General features: G+C 38.8%; 1 protein-coding gene across 7 annotated transcripts in view; it reads left to right on the top strand.

The window, feature by feature from the left end:
* The window catches only part of Cdh11 (cadherin 11), a 158,278-nt gene that overhangs the window by 84,340 nt on the left and 51,451 nt on the right, over positions 1-22,487 (top strand). Inside the window, exon 1 of one of the 7 annotated variants that reach the window (XM_040740752.1) lies at positions 17,119-17,252. The exons of the other annotated variants lie outside the window; for them this stretch is intronic. The gene's annotated coding sequence lies outside the window, so the exon portion shown is untranslated. Of the gene's footprint in view, positions 1-17,118; positions 17,253-22,487 lie in introns of those variants that run through there. 7 annotated transcript variants of the gene reach the window in all.

Genomic DNA, 22,487 nt, shown 5'->3' with positions numbered 1-22,487 from the left:
TTGTGACACTTGAATATTATTTTAATCCATGATTTTAAAATGTGTTATGCATCATACACATAAATTATAGCAGATTTGTTACATATCTGGAGAGTTGGGATAAACTGACCCATTCTGAAAGCATATAGCAGGTTGATTGAAGATTTCAAACGCGTCATGTAGTAAAATGGGGAAACATATTCATTCTGTGGATAAGGAGCCAAGTACAAGATCAGTGTGATTTGTCCAAGAAGCTTCAAATCTGGGGCCTCATCTCCAGTCTTCATTGCTACAATGTCCAAATTCTTCCTACTTTATCCTACTGGTTCCAAGAAAATACATACCCTGGAATGTAGAAATAAGATGGATATGAGCAACAGCAGCTAGGATTTGTTCCTGCAGAAGGTTTTAAGCTTTGGAAAGCTGCATCTCGTCATTTCACTCATCTTTTCTTATAGCACTTCTGTGAGACCCTTGTATATGTATCTGCAGAGTTTAGGGATACCCCAACTGCTTTAAAAAATATTTTTTTGTATGTGTAGGGGATACTAGGCTGTCCTTCTCAGGTATTCGAGTATCTCTTTTGGTCTTCCGCATCCATTTTCAGCACCATCTCTCTGTAAACTAGTCTATGCATCTCATGTCCCTGATGCCAGGGACATTTTTTAAGTGAAACCCTAGAGATGTGGGACCCGTGGGCCTTTAGAAACAAGGCTTAAAATGAGATTGCTTGTCTGTCAACTACTGAAGCGAGTGCTGCCTAGTTTGTCCTTTGTAAAGAGAGAAGATATGTGTTTCCATTGTAACATGCATGTCTAGATTAAAGCCACTTAAGTCATTATCTCCCCTGCATTCATGAGAGAGCTTTGATGTCATTCTCACCTTCCTAACTTCAATAAGGGTCAGATTCTCATCCCGCTAAACAGGATTTGTAAACTCAGGATTTGTAAACAGTGCTGGGTTTCCCTTTCTTTTAGGGAGCATTTTCTTCCCCTGCAGACAGAGGAACAGCAGCAGCACCAGGTTTCAGCTGAGAAGTCAGGATGCATTAACCTAAGCAGTAAGATCAGAACAAAAGCTCTGTTTGTGATCCGCCAGAGCTCAGTTGAGGCAGTCCCTGCTGGTTAGATGAATTCAAGAAGCATAAATATAATTAGATCTTCCAGAATGAAAGGGAACTGGGACTTAGTAAATGGAAATTTTAAGGAGTAAATGGTCTCTTTCCCCATTTCTCTGCAGTTTGGTTGGCGTTGAAGGAACTACAGGAAATTGGTATCTACCCACCCATCAGTTGTTTCTCTATCACTATTTAAAGGATTGGGATTTCCTGAAATAGGTCCTGGTAATCTTGGAACATTTTCCCACCACTGATGGGCTCATAGCCGGAGTAATGACACCTGGATTCCAATCTTCATCTACCAGGCTACTGATTGTATAATTATAATACCTAAGTTACTGAAATTTTGTAACTATTAGAGGAAGCATATCTCTGATATACCCAGACTAATGCTTGTCAATGGGAAGCCTCCCTGAACAGGAAAAGAGTGATAATCATGGCAAGATGTAGGTGTCAAAATCATGAAATCCGGGTGTTTCCAACTTTGGGATTATGTAGACAAAATCTGGAAAAATTCATAGACTCTAGATCATATCTGAGTTTCGGAGGATGTGTAGGAGCTATCTCAGTTCATGCAGGTGTTGTAAATCAGGTTCCTCCATGGATCTCTGTGGCTGCAGTTTGTTGGATGCAGTGGGCAAAAGCTTTGCCTAGCAGAAGGATAGTGTCTATGATAATGTTCTGCAGACTTCAGAAGCATCAGGATGTGTGGGGCTAGCAGTGAGTCAGGATATGTTGGACTTTCACTGGAATTTTTCACATGCTTCTTTGTTACTTTGAATCTCTGGGAGCCACACTTTCTTGCACACAAAGAGAAAAGAGTGGAAAACTTTTTTCAGGGTTGAGGACAGACTTGCGGTTTTTGTACCATGAAAGAAATTGTATTTGTTTTCTCCTTTCCCAAAGTACTATAGTACTTTGCATAAGAGCAGGAGCTGTGGAAACATGTTGCATTCATTATGTCAATTAATTTGGGACCTCAGCCAAATAATTACACCCCGTGGAGTTTCCACTTTTTTAATCTTTCAAATGGCTGTTTTAGCTTGCAGCTGACCCTGTAGCAAAATACCACGTTAGGCTCAACATACTAAGAATTTTATCTTACTGTTTGGAAAAAACACACAATTCACAATGGGTCCTCGAGATTGAAGTTAAGTTGTAGGCAGGGCTGGAGGGCTTTGTTCCATTTGAAGATGTAGAGAAGGATCGATCATCCTGATTTTGTCCTTTGGGCATCTAAGATGCCTCCTTCCCCCTTTGGATCATGCTCTCTGCCTCCACCTTCAGAGAGCATCACCATGACCTCCCTTCTCTCTCCATTTTTTGTCTTGTCTTCTTGCTGTCCTCTCATAAGGACCTATGTAATTGCGCTGAATACACCAGATCAAACCAGATTAATCCCCACTTCAAGATCTTTTAATTTATTTTTTATGAGGAAAGATTTTATAGTGTAGCTCATTGTCTTCCGCAAATTCTCTATCTTCAGTCTCAGCCACCAATTATCAGATTATAGGAAAGAACTACCATCAAAATCAATAAGTCAATCTATTGGTCAAATATCCTTTCACATATAAGATCATGTATTCAAAAATTCTTAGAATTTATTGTGAGGTATCTTTGGGGAAATACTATTATTTCTAGGATGTTTGCAAGGATCAGATGAGATATTATAAGTAGAACATCAATCTAGGTTCCCTAGTACATAGTAACAACTCAGAAAATAATTTGGGATTATTGATGATGAGACCTGCTTACACACAATCTTGTAGTCAGACAGTTTACTATAGCTTTGTCCTCTGACAGCACTTCTCCCTGTCCAGTAATGGCTGGAGGGAAACTGGCTTGCAGAGAAGGCACTCTCTGGATGAAACTTCTGTTGCCTTGGTCAAGTGTTGCCTCTTATTTGAGCATTGACTTTTGTTTGTAAACTCAAAGAAGTCTATGGTGGTTGAGGGATTGCCTCTAGAGTTTTGTGTTCCACTGAAAAAAAGTCTATGAACTGTAATAAGTGATACTAAAAGGATTGATGGATGTGTGGTTGTTTTTGTGATAGGTTAACTAGCTTCCTATTACAAAATAGTGATAGTGGCACAAGAAAAAAAAAATGTCATTCTTTGCAGCCACCAGTAGCATTAATAACAAGGCTTCCCAATCATTAGTATTTCTTTTTCAAGGGTAAGAAATACCATGTGAAATAGGTTAGCATTGGGTGATTTTTCATTTTTGAATGGATATGAATTCAGGTTTCCCAGGCTAGGGTTAAAGCTGAATATTTCTATTAAAAAAAGTACATCCTTTGTAGATAAATGACTGAATAGGCAAAATGTGAAAAGAGGAGGAAACACATTGAGATTTCAAAAGCATGCTGCATACCACCCTTATACTTAATTTATACGATGTTGGCCATTGTGGGGAAGGAGAACAGAAAGAAATACTTATTCATTTGCATAGTATTCTGAGGCTGGTGACAAAAGGCAGAGTTTGAACTGATAATACACATCCAAGAAGAGATTTTTCGATCTTCAGCACAGGACCCACTTTCACCAAGCTGTCATGTTTCTCTCTCATGGGATGACACACATGGCAGGCCCTAGGATGGGACTCAGTTGTCCCCTTGATATCTGACAAATGTCCAAGGCCACTTGCTTCAGTGTTTTCTTTTAAATACATCTTCATCTGCCTTGTAATCTTAGTTTTGCTGCTTGTCTTTCTATCTTAAACTTCTTCCTTTCTAGTTTTAGGGAGAGTCAAATGACTGCTTGAATGAAAACAGATTGTGATTTCAGCATCTGAATGACCCTAGTTAGGTTCCAAGTTCATTGCTCATTAACAGTGGAAAGAGTTCTTGTAACTTGTCTTTGAATTGAATATTTTGGGTTCTGTTTACACGAGTATGCGAATTTTCTGAAGCTATGACAAGTGACTGCATTGCAGGAGCATAGAATATGCCTCTTTCCATGAGTTGTGGCAACAGTGATGTGTCACCTAAAAGAGACAGAGGGAGGGGGGCAGACCTTTATTTTGTGACTTAATGTTATCTCCTGCAGTACATTTGAATACAATTGTTTCTGTTGTTAGCACATAGTTCATTTCTTTTGCCCCAAACAACAGTCTATGGGGGATTGAATTCAATTTTCCTCTTCCTACAAGCATCTAGAGTTTCCTAGTTTGCTAGAAGTCCAAAGCCAACACTGTGCACCAAAATCCACATCGTACTTCTGACCTGATAAAAGCCGCAGGTTAATTCAAGAGATTCTTGATTTACAAAGTAACTGATAAAACAACATAAAAAAAATGAGGGTATTAAAGGGGCTGGTCAGATAGGGCCATTTGTGGAAGTCCAATAATGATAAAGAAACCTTTAATATCAGTTGATCAAGCCATAGTAATATGAATTTGGGTGAGTTATAAAAACTTTTTTTAAAGATTTTTTGTTGGAAGCTTAAAATAATTTAATACTGCATTCAACATGTTATATTGCATGACCTTTAATTTTTCTCAATATATGTTTTTATTTAAATTAGAAATGTGAATGTTTCACATGTCAGTCCCAGCTTCCTCTCCCATCCCTCCTCCCTTGTTCCTCCACCAGACCCCAGACCCCCACCCAACCCCCACATCATTCCCCAGGGAGGGTGAGGCCCTCCTTGGGGGGAATCTCTAAAGTCTGTCATTTCATCCTGGGCAGGACCTAGGCCCTTCCCCATGTGTTCAGGATGAGAGAGCATCCCTCTATTTGGAATGGGCTCCCAAAGATCATTCATAAACCATGGTAAACACTGATCTACTACCCAAGGCCCCAGTGGTTTCTATGGCTTTCCCTGCCACTACATTAATGGAGTCTGGATCAGTTCCCTGTTGGCCTCTCAGCCATCAGTCTGGGATTCAAGAGCTCCCCCTTATCCGGTCAGCTGTCTTTGTGGGTTTTATCATCATGGTCTTGACCCCTTTTCTCATCACTCCTCCATCTCTGTCACTAGGCTCCAGGAGTTCAGTTCAGTGTTTAACTGTGGGTATCTGTCCCTTGATGAAGGTTCTAGGATGGCATATAGGATAGTCTTCAACCCTATCATCAAGGAGGTGCTATTAGTATAGTCTCTCCACTATTGTTTAGTTTGCCAGTAGGTGTTATCCTTGTAGATCTCTGGAGATTTATTTGTTTATTACATATACAGTGTTCTGCCAGAAGAGGCACCAGATTGAATTGTAGATGGTTGTGAGCCACCATGTGGTTGCTTAGAATTGAACTCGGGACCTCTGGAAGAGCCGTCAGTGCTCTTAACCTTTGAGCCACCTCTCCAGTCCTATAAAAACTTTAAAGCAAGCCGGGCGTTGGTGGCGAACGCCTTTAATCCCAGCACTTGGGAGGCAGAGGCAGGCGGATCTCTGTGAGTTCGAGGCTGGGCTGGACCGATAGCCTCCAAAACAATACAGAGAAACCCTGTCTCGTAAAAACCAAAAAACCAAAAAACTTTAAAGCTTCATTTTTTCCATCCATGAGATGTGAATAAGATGAGTAAAAATCCCGTAATACTGTGAATACATCGATGAACAGTGTGTGTTGAGAACTCTGCATAACATTGAGATTCAACTAAGATTCACAAGTCTAAGTCAGTGTCATCACTGACTTTTCAATTCTGCACATCATGGACACTAAAAACAAGTCTCTGTGGAAGGTGCCTTCTCATTTCTTGAGGAAAAAATTTCCAGCATCAGCAATAGTTATCAAATAACAAATATCTACTCACTAGAATCTGAGCACTAAAGACTATATCTGGCTGATTCTTTGCTCCATTGACTTAATTAGGAGAAACATAACCCTCATCTTTGTCATTCAGCTGATGTATAAAATGATAAAATGTTCATAAAAGTCTATTGTCAATTGCAAAGTACATCAGAGCATGCTATATTATCTTAATTGTGCCACTAAAGATATTCCATAGTGTGAATACTACCTGCATTCATAAAGCATTTGTGTCTTGTTAAGCATGTATGTATAAACTACTAGCAGATGGGCTTGTAATGCAATCTTCTAATTTCAGCATCAGCACCTGCTCATTACAAACCACTTTGTAGCAGTGGCCTTCTAGTGGATGCTGTGGGTGCTAGCAGGCCACGGGTCACTATAGTTAGTTTTGACATTCTGTGATTCTGCTAGATTTGGATTCCAAGTACTGATGTACTTCATAACTTAGCCTAATTGCCAACCATCTTCTGGATTCCCTTCCTCATTTGCAAAAACAAAAGGTAGAAATAAATACCAATCTCATTGAGAATCTGAGGAGAGTAAACAAGATAGTGACTACAAAGCCAGATTATATTCCTTAGTTTCAGGGGCTGGAAAACCTGAGTGCAGCTGAACCCTTTTCTGTGATTGACAGAAAATCCCTCTTCTCTTATCAGGCCATTCAGTAAATACTAATTAGAGTTTGCGTCCTCTTCTTTATTTGGGTTCCCAAGAGTCCAATGTCATAGATGTCTGAGTTCTGTCTCTCTACTTCCAGTCCTTCACTGACTCTGTTGAATGTCAGTTTCCCCAGGTCAGTTCCAACACAGTGAGATTTCTGCAGATTCCAGTGTCTCTTCTTGGTAAATTGAGAAATGGGAAGAGAATGAGAATGGAAGAAATGGAGCAGAACAGATCCACTATTAAAGTCAGGATGTACAGTTATTCCCCATAAATGACAAAGGACCTATATAAACACTACCCGCATGACAAGCCTGCTCCCTGTAGCCCAACTAAATCCAAATTGATGCTACTAGAATAAGAATTATGGGAAATATGACATCATTATATTTGGAGGCTAAGACTTTGATGCTGATAATTATAGAACACAGTTATTTGATGAGCATTTATTGTATAAAATTACTTCTATGATGTTATAAATTATCTGTTTGACTCTTGTATTAATGCAAAGAAATTTCAGACTTTAAATGGGGACTCATAATAAGGAATAACAAAGTGGGATGTTGGTCAGACTGCAGGGAGCTGGTGGTTAGTGGGCAGGATAATGGAGAGATGAGGGACATCAGAGCACTAGGACCTTCTCCAGGTTAACTCAGTCTGCAATCTGTCCTTCTCTGTTTGTATTAATGTCTGTGGTTGCCATAGTAACAACAGACCACATAGTCATGGCTTAAAGAACTGAAATTTATTGTTCCTCAGTCCTGCTGGAAGTATCAGGTCAAAGCATAGTCAGAATTGGTTTCTACTATGGGCTTTGAGGAAGAGTGGGTTCATGCCTCCCCTTCATTTCCAGAATCTTCTCACTTGCCTTTATTTGTAATCAATAATTTCTTGATGTCAGTTCCTTCTTTTCTATTGCAATGAGTCATATTAGATTTTCTTATTGGCAAATTTGATAGTTTATCTTAATGTAAGCATTTGCAAAGATCCTATATTCAAATAAGGCCATATCCAGGGTATTAGGAGATAGGACATCAACGTCTTTTGGGATGACAAAATCGACATTTTAATATCATTCAATGTTGTTTCTAGATATTCCATTCAGGCACAAATGTGTATAGATCTATATCTTTTTCCCTTGCACATTCATTCATCAAACACCCACTGAAGTGTGTTTACATACGCAATTCTATGCTACTGGTAGACATAAGGTGACAAACCCAGTACCTCTGATCTTCATCCGTATGAAGAATCTCATGTTTATCATATCACCAGAGCCAGACTTTTTAATCGTTAACATTGAATGCTTATCTAAGAAGAAAAGTGAATGAGTTCTACTTAATTTTTCTGAATAAATCTTGAGAGAATAACCAGGAGCCCAGTATTAACATTTGATACCTCTTATTTGCATGTTCATAGCTGTGATTTATGTGTGGTGTTGCATAGTTCTTGGCACTCTGTGTGTGGCTTTTGTAGTTTACCTGTTAGGTGTCATTCCAGGCCTCTCAGACCACGCCTCACATGCAGGATGGGCTTAACCAGGGTGTATCACTTATTAGATGGAAGAGTGATTAGCCCGTGCTCTGCTTAATTAAGCCTTACTTAATGGGCAAGCATTTCTTTTAACAGGCTTGCTGTCACTTCATCAGTTATTTAAGGCAGTTCATTTCACAGCAGGGGGAAAAGAAAGAAAGAAGGAAAAAAGTCCTCATTTGCTCAAACTCAGTTGGTTTGAGGAAAAGCGTGGCTGTCTCGAAGGTGCCTAATTGCTGCTGTGATCATCTGCTTATTCTCTATTTAGTCCCAGCATTCTTATTGAAACGCTAATCAGGCTTAGGTTTCACCTCTTGATGAATGATTTTGTAAAAACTTGATATTCGTCATCTTAGCAAGGAATGTCTGCATGCAAGTCTAATGCCGCTGAGGCTGAATGGTAGGATAACTAATGCCCTTAATTTTGCAAAGAGCCCCATGATTTGATACATACAGCACAGATCAGGGGAAATCAGAATGAAATTAATTTCCTTCTTTGCATAGGCATCACCTCTGTTACACCAAGAGCTACTTTTCATTGGATGTTTTTGCTGGAGACATAGAGAATGAATGCCTGGCATACTTGTGTGTGTGTGTGTGTGTGTGTGTGTGTGTGTGTGTGTGTGTGTAGGGGGTTTATTTCTGTCACTGGGGTCAAATTCAGGTTATGCCCTTTTATCTGGTGTCAGAAGTTGGGGGAACTTAAAAGTTTTCTAATTCTGTGTGTCAAGGAAGGAATTACAATTGCTCTCTCACAAGACTGCAAGGATTAAATATAATTCATGCTCCTAGATCCAGGTCTTACATGGTTGGTGTACAATATAATGCTCACTCTCCAAATGTGCTCTCTGTTTGCTCCTGCACTAGCTCTCAAAAGGTAAGACACAGACATTTTGTTAACTTCCAGCAGCCACAGATATATCCTTAGTCTGAGACACAGACACTGTGCTTATTCTGGGTTGTAATTTAATCCATCCAAAAAAAGGGTTGGATAACTGAAAGAGAACATCCAATTATTTTGATGCAGGGACACAAACATGATGGACATTTGGCCTTTTTTGCATGCTATTTTGATTTATTTCCATCTTTGCCAGTTTCAGCATAGCTCTTTTCTTCACTTACATTCATCAGAGTTGCTATTGTTATAATTTCATTCATCACTTATTATTCTTGTGTGTTTTTCACTGTCTGTCCATGTATACTAGCTTACCCATTTCCTGTTCCTTGAACAGCCAGTGCTTGTAATTTATATCCCAAAATTCTGGTGGTCATCTATACACAGGATCTATTTTCAGTGTTTTGTGTATCATTGTTGTTCCCTCTGCCTGGAACTCCTTGCAACATTTGGTTTCTTCACATAAGTCAAAATTTAATTCAAACATCCCTGTTTGCCCATTATACCTTCCCAATTAACTCTTTGTTAGCAGACCAGGTTTGTATGACTTTTTTGTGAACCCTGCATCATCCCTCATCAAAACACATTTCACATTGCATTTGTACTTATCTAAGATCTGGTCTGATTCCCAGCCTACACCATCAAGTTATCTCTTCTAATTTTCTAGTTACTGTCATAAGGTCATAAGATCTCGCTCTCTCTCTCTCTCTCTCTCTCCCTCCCTCCCTCCCTCCCTCCCTCCCTCTCTCTCTCTCTCTCTCTCTCTCTCTCTCTCTCTCCCTGTCTCCCTCTCTCTCTCTCAGCCCATTAGCCTAAATATGAGGAATGAATACATTTCTACTACTTTGCAATGTCTGTGAATGAATATCTATGAGTGCTGCTTCCTGAAAAGGCCTCAGTAGTTCCTCACTAATCCAGTATGGCAATTGTCCTAATGTGCTATAAATGATCTTGACTCGAGGATTATAGCATCAGTTGTTTTCTAAAACTGGTGTCAACTCAGAGGATGAAAGAGGACTCCTAATTCCACAACCAATTAGCATCAAAGATAATCCTTTTATCCTTAAGTTTCTTACACTGCAGGTCATCTGTCAATAGGAAGGGCTATTCTGTTTTCTCTAGGATAATCAGATTCCAAAGGGAGTTTTTCTGACCTCAGATCACTGCATGTGAAAAGTTCTCAAACTGTCAACTTTTCCTCCAAATTTTATCTCTTCTGGACTTTGAAGCAGTCTCTTTGGGGATGACACAGAGCATCTTGAGTTCACAGAGATGAGAGTTGGAAAGAAACTGACTGAGATTAGAATTATAGTAATTTGGAGCTTGAAGGTTGGTTTACTTAGTTCAGTTCATTATTTCAGTTTCCAAAAGGGTTACTAGGCAAAATATAGACCACCAGTTACAACTGAATTTCATATAAACAGCAGTGATTTTTTTGTATAGATCCCCAAAACTATATGAATATCAAGGAAGAAAAACATGAAACACTAGTGCTATTTATCTAGTACAGAAATTTAATTAGAAGACTTGCATTTAATTTCCTAAAACTGATTTTCTGTTTTCCATGTATGTCTATAACTTTGATTTTACTATAGGAGAGTCTTGATATAATGTCTGAACCATTATCTAGCTAGGATTTCTGAGTCCCAAGCCACTACTTGTTGTGGAAGTCTTGTGATCCTGAGAGGAAATCTTTCAAACCCACTACAAAATGCCTTTTGCAAATTGGTTATGATTATTTCTAGGATAGTTAGAAATCTTTTTTTCAGTGTTTGTTCTACATGGTCCCCAAAACTAGAGAAATGATTCATCCTAAAACAGATTGGGAATATTTGTGACAGCTTCTCAATTAGTCTTTCTGACAACATCAGAGTAGTTTTCTCTGAGAACATTACATTACTATATATAACACTGGAAATTTTGTTGTGTAGGACACTGAACAAGATGCAAAAGGGAATCTACTGGGTAAAACCTAAACCACACTATAGAACAAGGAGAAGGCAGCAATGGGGAGTTTTTTACTTGGCTCTATATTTGGTGGACATTCTCATCATATAAACTTTTATTTCTTCAGGCTCACCACATAGCTAACACAAAACAAAGTTCTTTAGTAATTGGTAAGGGAAAGAATTGTCATTACTCTTCTGCAACCTCGGTGTCTCCTCTTTGAGCTCTCTTTTTTCCAGGATGGCTTAAGGGGAGACAGAAAACAACACCACTACAGCAAGGCCTTTATTACTCTTTGAAGAATTTCATTTTCATTTTTTGAAATTTGCATTCTCAAAGTTCAATGCCAGTGCCATGTTTTTTTTTAATTTTCATGTTTTGAAGATTTTTCTTCTTTAAAATATGATTAGCAACACGACTGCTGTGTTTTCTCTTGATCCCAGGAACATCTATTTCCTCTGGCTCTTGGTTAGATACTGACATACTTCACTCAGAGCTTTCTCAGAGTGACACCTATGTCCCTCCATGTCAAGAAGTCAATAATCTTCTCACAATATGGTTATTAGTGCAACACTTAAATCTTTCTTATTTAAGAGAAAAATTTCATTTAAATACATTTTACTTGCATATAATTGTTTTCCTGAGATAAAAACACCATGATACTTACATTATATTTTATAAACTGTATTTATAGTATTGTTTACTTTAGATATGATGTTGTATAGCAGAACTCGAGGAATGTGCTCGTTTTGTTCAACTGACATTTATATTTGTTGCTCAAGGAATTGATATCAGTCTTTTAGATACTTCATATAAATAGGACCATGTGAAATGTGTCATTCTTTGATTGTATTATTTCATTCTGTATCATATCCTGAAGTTTTATCCATTTGCTACATATTATGAAAGAAGATCTCAAAACTCACCCAAGTACCAAGAGCTGGCTATTTGCTGCAATGATTATGCAAACTAGAAAATATTACTTGAAAAAAAAGCACTTACGCTGAACAGCAGTGGAGAGCTCCGTTCATTCTGTACCATACAAAGAGGCATTCAATAATATCTTACAAAGATTTAGGCATAGAGCGAGCTACAGAGTGTGGAGAATGAAAAGACAGTGAGACTTGGACATAGGCATCTGGGGGAGGGTTGTGGTGGTGGTAGGGGTGTGTAGCTACATTAGCTATTAAACTATACACACTCTTAAGATCCCTAGTGTCTTGTATCTTGTTTATCCATAGAATGCTCATTTGGGGGTGGTGTATAACGCAGCAGAGATATATAGACACAGGCAGGACATGCCTTCTCTCTTCTATCTTCTCAATCTAGATACATGTGAAACCCCAAGGCACAGGAAGACTCCAGGTCTTTCTCTAGCAGACCTCAAGCTCTCTAAGTATTTGAGCTGAGTTCTCAGTAGGGAAGTGGTCACAGTGACAACCAGATGCTTGGTTGCAGGAAAATGTGATTCTAATGCACAGTCATAGAAGAGAGATGGGGTATAGAACAACAGTGTGTCTTCCTTCCATTTCTACTTTGAAAGCTTCTACCTATGTTTTCTGTATCTAGGTACTTTGTGATGCTTCATGTAATCCTTAATGTATCTTCACTTGTCTTAGTGTGATATTAATTTGATCAACTGGCTTGCTCTGGACAGTTAGTCATTTCCTCTGGGTGAATATTTATTGATTCAACCAACTTTCAGAAAGTGGCTTCCCCTTCTCTTTGAGAGGGCGATCTAGATTTGCCCATGCCTGAAGGATTTAAACCCTGGAGACATCTTATCTGCAAATAGAAGAGATGAAGGATACCTTCATGTTACACAGTCAGCACAATTTTAATGTTTAGATTGAGAAGCAGTGAGAGCCTTTGAACCGTGACACCAAGAGCCACGTTTCATTGGTTTCCAGGTTAGACAGCCTTCACTTGCATGGGTTCTTATTTCCAGTATAGATACTTTACCAGAAAGGCTGCCAGTCCTGATAGGCAGTTCATGATTTATTGATCTTTTGCAATCTGCTTCTTGCTTGATTGGGGTCACTGTGACTGAAGGGAGCTTTTCCTTAGGAAGTATTGCCAAAGGGCATTTTTAACCAGTGGTGCCATAGATTGCAAATTTAGCCTTTCAGAAAATCGCTTTAGAAGATGTAATTGGTTAGTAGGCTCTAAGACCTCTAAACCAAAGGTCATATCCATCTTTTTCCAAATATGTTCCTCCTGGGGAGACATTACAATATTAACACTACTTAACTCTTATTTTGTGAACAAAATGCCCTATCTCTTGGACAGTGATTAGCTCATGACATCTCACAGAACTGTCTCCTGTTAAGTGGGCTCCATTTGATAGAAGGTACTTACCATCTGGTTGACTTCCTACAGTTCCTTGCACTGCTTGTATCTGCTACTTATTAGCACATTCTTAGGAGACTTGAGTAGTGAGGGATGCACAGAAACATTTTGTTGTAATTTTAAAATGGTCCATGGAAGGAGTTCGAAAATAAATCATGACTTATTCATTTGGGAACTGTTTCAGGGAGTGGGTTAAGATCGAAAACATCTGTGGCATGACTGAGGATTCTTCTAATCCAGTATGGGCATTGCTTGATGTGGAGAATATAAAATCCTGCAGGAGAACATCTATTATCTTAGAATTCTAGGAACCCATAAGTTCCTTGACCACAAAGTATATTTCACTGTAGTTTTTTGCTACATTATTTCAGAAATTCCATTCTCTACCAGTATTTCTTAAATGGTTATAATGTAGGAAAAGACCTAGCTGAATTCTGAGTTCCCCTTAGAGGCAAATTTTATAAGTATTTCAGTATAATATATCTTTGCAAAATGCTAAAGGATAGCTGGGCAAGAGGTTCTGAGTGGGCATGTATAGCTTCAAAATCTATTTTAAGAACTAGGTAGCCAACTGAAAATAAATGTGTCCTATGGCCTTGTTTCTTTATCTGGGCAGCAGAAGCAATAACGCTATCATGATAAAGATGCTGTAGAGAAACTGGTGATTCAGAATAGATGTAAAGCACTTGCCACAGTGCCTGTCGCATAGAAGATATGCAGCAAAAAAAAAAAAAGCTGATTGATAGAGAATGCACTAACAGGCTGTTGTGTAAGGCCAAGAAAATGATCTGCAATGGCTAATCTTGGGGTTTTGAATAATATGTATACTTAGTGTATAAAAACCAACAGTGAAAGAATAAATAGCAAGTAGCAAGGAGATAGACAGAATGGTTGTTAGCAAACGTCAGTGGAACTGATAGAGAGTCCAGCAGAGACTGGGGTAGTTCGATTAGAAGAACAAGTAATTAACACTATCAAATTGGGGGCTTACAGACAGATCAGCTGGGAAGGCTGAGACAGCTAGACTTAGTTTTGATCAGAGTTTTCTTTCAGGGTTGAGCTTCTGCTCAGAGCAGTATCTGAAAGTAGTAAGAGGGGAATACAGAAAGTGAAAATTGTTAAAATTTGCTATATAAACATATGAAACTGTTGAACAATAAAAAGAAGTTAATTGAAAGTGCAGTTCTGGGAGCTAAAATATTCTTAAAGGGTCAGAGAAAACATTCAAACACAGAAGATTCCAAAAGATCTTTTGGTAAAAGATTCACTTACATTTTAATGAAACCCAGATAAATATATTAATGTAAAGCAAACCACACAAGATACATCATAGCTGAATTACTGAAAGCTAAAATGAAGTGTCACATCCAGAGAAACAGAAATTAAATGATATCCAGTGCCTTGTGAGAAAAATTTGAGGCCAGAGACAGCAGAATAATATCCTGAGAGACCTGAAAGAGTAAAAGAGCTGCCAACTCCAAATTTTATATTCGGGGGAAAATATCCTCCTAAAATAAAGATATTTTCAGTTAATGGAAATTGCAAAGATGAATCTCCAGCCAGCTTTGTAATATGAGAAGTATGAGGAGGATTCATGCCAAAGGACATCAAGGCAGCTGGAGATTTGGACGCTTAAGAAGAAGGGGAGCATGAGAAGGGGGCTGGATGGACAAGTGAGAAGATCATCCTTGTGTCTTAATTTCCACAAAAATTAAGACTATTTACAACAAAAGTTATAGTCATGGCTAGTTGTCACTATATGTAAATATAGCACAAGTGATAGTTATTTTAAAAAAAAAGAATCAAGCGTTTCAACAAACCAACGCCTTTATTAGGGTTCTAAACTTTTCATATAAAGTTGGGGAAGATTGTATAGCTTCTAATAGAACTCTGTGTGTAGGCCAGAGAAAGAGAAAGCAGAGTCACATCATTGTTTTACAATGGTTCTTTCTAAAAGAAATACCTGCATCTGTCAATGAATATTCTGTGGGGGTTTGTGTGAAACAGACTGGGCTTTGCAGGTAGAATGCAAGTTGCATAATGGTTATATTAAATTCATTAAAAAAGATTTTGTGTTAGATAAAATGCAACAACAATGACAATGTAAGTATTATAAGGAAGAAGCACACACACATACACACACACACACACACACACAAACACACTCACGTCTCTGGACAAGATAGTTTATACCAACTTCCCGTCAGCTTTGCCTCTTCTCATGATTGCTTGATTTTCATCCCATATCATGGAAAACTTGAATGGCTCAGAATCTCTACAGAGAACCTTGTGGTTTAGGTCTCCTTAGAGCTGGTGATTCATATGTCACAGCTTTCCTATTGGAATCTTACCTCCACCCTGTGGTCACCACACAGCATCTCACATGGAGGAACTGAGGTCACAGTGGGATTCATGGGTTCTGGGGCAAACAGAAAGGAAGCATGTAGGTATAAAAGGGACCTATTTTCAGCATCTAGGAGATTTTATATTTTTATCTGAGAAAAATGAAAGAAACACATAACTGTCTGGCAATGGTAAAGGATAATGTACATTTATCTACAATTCACAATGCTGAAGATTAAAAGTCAAAGACTTTTAAAATTAGCTGAAGAAGTCCAAGGTGTCACAGCTGTCAGCATTTTTCACCTTTATTCTCACCTATATAACCCACATTATGCTTTCATAAAAGCTTCTTTACCCATTATCCTGTTAGAATCTGGAGTTAACAAGAGAGCAAGGGAGGTCAGACGACATTCATCTTGTTCCTCGTACGAGAAAACAGGCTGGATGGAGGGAAGTGAGTTGTCAGGTGTCAGTGCTGCCACCATGTCCTGAGTGGATGCCTCTTCCTTATGCCGGGAGATTATGGGCATTGAAGCAAGAATTTCTTAACCTGCTGAGACGAGGAACCCACTAGGTATCAAGATATCGTAAATGCTTTTGCTTTTCCTTATTTTTTATATAATAAAGCAGAGCTGGTTTACAACAAGAAATTTTATTGAATCCAGCTTTCTGCTCTCTGAGGAATGTACAGGGAGTCAGCTCAGGCGTCTCCACACATTGCAGTCCTTCCTACCTAGGTCTTTCTGCTGATTCCCTTCGGTGAACCACCCAAGCAACAAAGCCCTTCACTTCACAGACATGAAGACTAAGGTGTGGGGACATGACATGGTGAGTTAGTGACTGATCTTAGATGCCTAATATAGCCTCCTTTGTGTACCTCCATTCATCAAACAAACATTACCTGTTTCAGAGGGTAAATTTCACATCGAAGACAAAAATTGGCTAATAAGACCATTCTCAAGGACTTAAATATGTATTTGCAATGACTTAACATTGATTTAAATTGAACTAGTATATTAAGATATTTGGTACTAAGAAAATTTAAAAGCTATAGACAATGGAATCCCCTTAGGTCTTCAAAAATACTATATTCTGGGCTTACTTTATTTTTGTTTGTCTTATCGTATGATAAGGAATTTACTGGGTTCCTCATGTGTTTCTATTGTTCAATCACGGTTGGAAGTAGAATGTCTAGGTATTCAGTTTGGTCTATAGTCATTTGCATACACTATGAAGGAATGCAATGAGGAGTTGGCTATTGTCTAAGTTTACAGATAATATAATGTCTCCTGCATGTCTTTGTAAGGTCAGAAAAAATTTTGAAATATTCTATTTGAGTATATTAATTAACAGTGTGATCCAACGGAAAGGAAGTTGTCACTTCTGCTTGAGGAAAAAGAAAGGAGGACTGGTTCTTTGTATTAGTTATTATAGCAATAAATTAAAAAGAAGGTATATGGTTTTTTGATTTTTTTACACGAAATGTGTTTAGAACAATGAATTATTCTTCCAGGTAAGTGAAAATTCACATCAGTGATTAAGTGAGGATTATAGAAAATGTAATTAAATGGACCATACTGTCTGAGACCCACAAAAGACACTTGACGTTGCTTTCAAAAGTCCTGTCTGTCTTGTGCTAGGCTCATGCTTCAGCAAATACTCCACAAACATGGGAGGCACTGGTGAGTTTGCTGTATTCTATTGCTTTTCTTTCATCATGACTTAAAATTTTTAACATTCTTTCTGATAAATGGTATTAATTTACTGGAAAAATGTGTTTCAAAGGTTGGATTTATTGAAACAACAATGGGATAATTATGAAGCTTTCTAAAAATAAGTGGTTGAAACATCCTTTCTAATATGTATGGGAATATAAAAGAGCCATTTAAATATGACCCAGGGTTTATTTAGACTGCTCTGAGCATGTTGGGGTGGTCCAGACATGAGCATTAAGAAAGATAACTCTGAAACAGCCCACCCACACTCTGGTGAAAATCAGGCCTCTGGTAATTGGAATCACATTGACTGCATTCCTCGCTCCTTGTAAGACCATCCACACATTGGTTTAGTTCTAGTGATGCCTGTGGATCTCAGCGGATAGGGCTGTGGAATATATGTCTAGTGACTTCAGGAACTTTCTTCCCTGGTTGAAGTGATCAGTTTGCAAGATGAAGTACAACTTCAAGGAATCCTTCCTCCCTTGATTTATCTATCAGAGAGCACACTGTTTGGCAGCAGCTCTGTGCAGGACCTCGGGTACCAGGGAGATTATGCAGATTAATAACTCTTGTTTCTTTTGCCCCCAACCCTGAAAGGAACACTCTTAGATTACCTAGGAACATGTTTCCCTTTTTGAATCTGAATTTCTTGTTTACACAGAAATGACTTTCATGGAAAACTACATTCAGGCCAGGAGACATCTCTAGTATGAAAATTGTCTTTCACCTCCTGATATTTTCTCTTTCTCTATGGAGTGAGGAGTCCAGGTTTTGTTCACTTAATCTAATTTTCAAAGTTACCCATCACCTCTGTTTAATTAAAGAGGAAAAATCCCTCAATAGTTGAAGTTTCTGCCTTATCATGCAATTCTTAAGTTCTGGATATTGACAATGTAACAGAATCTCCCCCCTGAAACAGAGGTTACATTGAGGATAGCTACTCTGGGAAGAACTTTGGGAAGTACAGAGTTTACAAGATCAAAGTGTTTAAAATCCAATGTTCTTGTATGGAATCCATCTGTTCTACTGAGCCTAAGGCCTTCAGCATCCTCCCCTGTGTCTACTTTCTTCATGCATTGTGCTGGATATGTGAGTTCCAAAGGCTACCTGTGTATTTTCTTGAACAGTTCCTTACCTACTATCACAACCTTATTTTTCTAGTTCTTACTTGACGTATTCTCGTTATTAGGAAGTCTTGTATGATATACCTTCTTTTATCAAGAGCTTTCTATTATTCTGATTTTTTTTTCAGTCTACTCATGGCTACTCAGCTCTTAAAATGTGGCTACTTTAACCTGTGACTTAAGTATGAAATAAACACTGAACCAAAACCAAAATAACAAAACAAAAGCAGAATAAGATAGCTTATTACTTTATATATTTTGATATTGTAGTACATATACTACAGTTATCTGATGCAGGCATCAGGAGTATGATAAAATATGCTGTTAAAATTAACTTCCTTAATATTTTTCAATTTCCAAAATGTGTTATTTTCTGAAAATTCAAATTTACCTCTGTGATTTCTATTATAGTTTCTGTAGATATTGCAGTACTACTTTATCTTAAACACCTTACACATGTTAGTTGTTATGTTTACCTTTGCCTGGTGGAAACACTGGCTCCTTGTTTCTGCTTATGTGCAGCAGTGAGTCCTTGGAATATTTTGGAGCAAGTACGCTACTGTATCAGGGCTAATATAATGAATGTGTTGTTAGTCTTCCTTGTTGTTTCTTGGGTACTAGACCATGTCCTGTATAACAGTAATGGGGAGCAAAGGGACCCTTTGCCTTCTCCGACTATATTTTTGTGCTTATCAGTTAATGAGAGACAAGTACAGTATGGATCTCACTATGCATGAGTGTGTATATGCATGGTCACATGTGTGTGAGCACATATGTACGTGCATGTGCACATGTGTGCATGTCCACATAGAGGCCCAGAGTTGATGTAGAGAGTCCCTCTTGATCACTCTCAACCTAATTTACTGAGATAGTATCTAAACTGAACCCATATCTCCATGATACAGACTATTCCAGCTAGTCAGAATCCTGCAGGGGACTTGTGTCTCTGCTTTCTGAATGCCAAGATAATATATGGGACACCATACCTGCCTGGCATTTAGGAAGGATCTGGAAAGCCTACTATCCCCTAAGCATGAAGGCTGCAAACTAACTTTTTTTAATGCATGCCACATATATACAAGAGTACTCTTAATTTAAATGTATTTTAATTGAAAGTTAATTACATACCCTTCATTTCTTCATTCAGCACTTACCATTAGCCACACTTGAAACAGTTTGACATGTTCCCTCCATTCTGAAGTCAATAGCAAAAGGACTAAGAAGACATATTAAAAGTATGAATGAACTTTAAATATAATATTTAAAAATCTATCATTTTTATTTAAATTAGAAACAACCTTGCTTCACATGTCAATCCCAGCTCCCTCTCCCTTCCCTGATCTCCCACCCCCATCAGGCCCCCAAGCCCCCCACCCAATCCCTACTCCACTCCCCAGGAAGGGTAAGGCCTTCCATGGGGGATCTCCAGAGTCTGTCATTTCATTCAGGGCAGAGCCTAGGTCCTCCCCCAAGAGTCCAGGATGATAAAGCATCCCTCATTGTGGGATGGGCACCCAAAATCCATTTATGTGGCAGGGATAAATACTGATATACTACCCAGGGCCCTATAGATTTCCTAGGCCTTCTCACTGACACCCACATTCAGGGGGTCTGGATCAGTTCCATGCTGGCCTCTCTGCCATCAGTCCGTGGTCCAAGAACTCCCACTTGTTCAGGTCAGCCGTTTCTGTCGGTTAAACCAGCCCAGTCTTGACCCCTTTGCTCATCAGTCCTCCCTCTGTCCCTGGATTCCAGGAGTTCAGTTCAGTGTTTAGCTGTGGGTGTCTGCCTCTGCTTCCATCAGTCACTGGATGAAGATTCTGTTTCCCAGTCTCTCTCGCAGTGGAATTGTAGGCTGGCACTCCCCTGGTCCATGTCTAAAATTCATATATGAATGGGTACATACCATGTTTGTCTTTTTTTGATTGGGTTACCTCACTCAGGATGGTTTCTTCTAGAAGTACAGTACTCTTGTTGCACCACTTTAAAAAAAATCTTGCTTTCCCCTATTGAGACTGGTCTGACAATTTTTGCCATTTTTTACTATGGTGGCCTGAAGACTCACTGATGCTATTCAACAGCCAGTGAGTGGTAACTGAGCTGTTGACATCAAACTCCTGACACCTGAGCTTATGCTCAGTTTTACCAGAGCTGAGGAATCAGCTCTGTTTCACCAGTATTCCTCTAAGAAGCCGATACCACTAATAACCTTCTCAGTATTCATTAATGAATTCTTTTCATTAACTAAGAAATTCTAACTCATTTTGCTTAGATTCAGGACTGGTCATGTCAGGAGGTGTCTCCTTTGTCCAGTGCTAGGGGTCACTTTCTCTGCATTTCAATGAAATCTATGTTAGTGAGCCCTCATGGAGCACCATAAGAGTAGATCTAATGGCTGGCCTTACGCCATTACCACAGGTTAAAAACTCCCATCCAAGGAAACATTGACCTACAGATTCTTTCAGATGGAAACATTTAATCAACTGTTTCTGGACGTCTATTTTAGAGGAGAAACTTAGTCCCAAGGAAGGAGTAATTTATCTAAGCTGCCCGGTCCGGTACTAACAGAACCTATGTATGCTACAGTGTATGCATCTTGGCTTTTAGTCTAGAGATCTTTGGCCCAATCTTCTTTAGAAATTCAGAGATAAATAAATGACATTTTATACAATTGTACTAATGCTCTTCTCTAGTGACTTGTCACTTTGGGTCAGAAAAAGAACTGCCAACTCTTTTCTTTCAGATTACTATACATTTCCAGATTTACTGTTGGAGTGATAAAACAAAACACTCAGGCTAGCTCATGCACAGGAGGTAGATTGTTATCTTATAGGTAGGGCCTTGAACAGTGAGTGGGTTTGGCCCAGGGTGAGGGTACTACAAGGACAGTTACATAGGTCTTCAGAAAAACAAGTTTACATTTTGCGTCATTTGCATGGTTCTTGGAGCAATGCAATGGTTTCTCTTTTGCTTCTAGTTGGGTTGGTCATGGCCTTGAATTTATTGAAGCCTGGACAGCTGTGTATCGCTTTGTGGCTCCTCTCTCTTTTAGGTGCTTCCTAATCTGACTGTGCCTGGCCTTTCACTAATTACAAATGAGTTCTGTTGTCTTTCATTCAAGTTCCTGGGAAATCTTATTTTCCTAGACTGTCATTTGAATACAGGTGATGCTGGTTGTAATCACCAATGATTAGTTTATGGTTTACTTGTTGGTATAGCAGCAACGGATTAATCAACCATAGTTAAGTGTAGTAGTAGACAAGGCATCCGAGGCTGTGACTATGGCTGTTTCCTTTGAAGGGACTAGAGCAAGCAGGTACTACAGGGATGACTGATGTGTCACAAGATCATGTGTCAAGATGACAGCAGTTACTGACTCCTCTGTGCTTTGTATATAATGTTGTTTGTGCAGATCTTTCTTTTACTACTTGGGGCACAGGTATCACTGAGGAAATCTAAGAATCAGAAGTACACTGCCACCTATGTAGTCTCAAGGTTCCAGCAAGGTTTGACCCTGAATTAATGAGGCAGAAAATAAAGACCACTTTCTGCATATTTACTGTTTGGAGACATAGGGAAGTCTGCACCCGTGCCTTTCATATCACTGATGACATTACATTAAGCTAAGTATCTGCTTATCGTTGCCACTTCGGGCTGATATTCCATCAGGTAGTTTAGTTCATGCCAAAGAAAAGTTGAAAGTGAAATCTATTTCTTTCCACACATTCCTAGGGAGCACTTAGTCTGACTAGAGCAGACACTGCTCACAATGTTGCTTCCTGTACGTGTTGATGTGTTTTGTTTATATTAATGACTAACATTCAAAAAGTATTGCAGTGAGAAAGACTGTCCTAAGACTTGAATGAAGCATGAATAATATGTTCTTCTTTGTATACACTGGACATAAACATGATTAAATTATTGTGAGACATGAGGTCTTAGCTTAGTTTCCCATGAAACCTAATGGCTGTGAGAAACCAAGAGTAACATATACTAAATATGCTGAAAATGCAAAGAAATGTTGTATTGAAAGCTCTCCCCTGCTGGCCAGTATTACAAAATCAGTTGGCTTGGA

This window comes from Mesocricetus auratus, unplaced genomic scaffold (assembly GCF_017639785.1).
Source record: "Mesocricetus auratus isolate SY011 unplaced genomic scaffold, BCM_Maur_2.0 Super-Scaffold_100714, whole genome shotgun sequence".
Classification (NCBI taxonomy): Eukaryota; Metazoa; Chordata; class Mammalia; order Rodentia; family Cricetidae; genus Mesocricetus; species Mesocricetus auratus.
The sequence above is the reverse complement of the archived record's forward strand: the minus strand, read 5'-3'. Positions and strand labels throughout refer to the sequence as shown.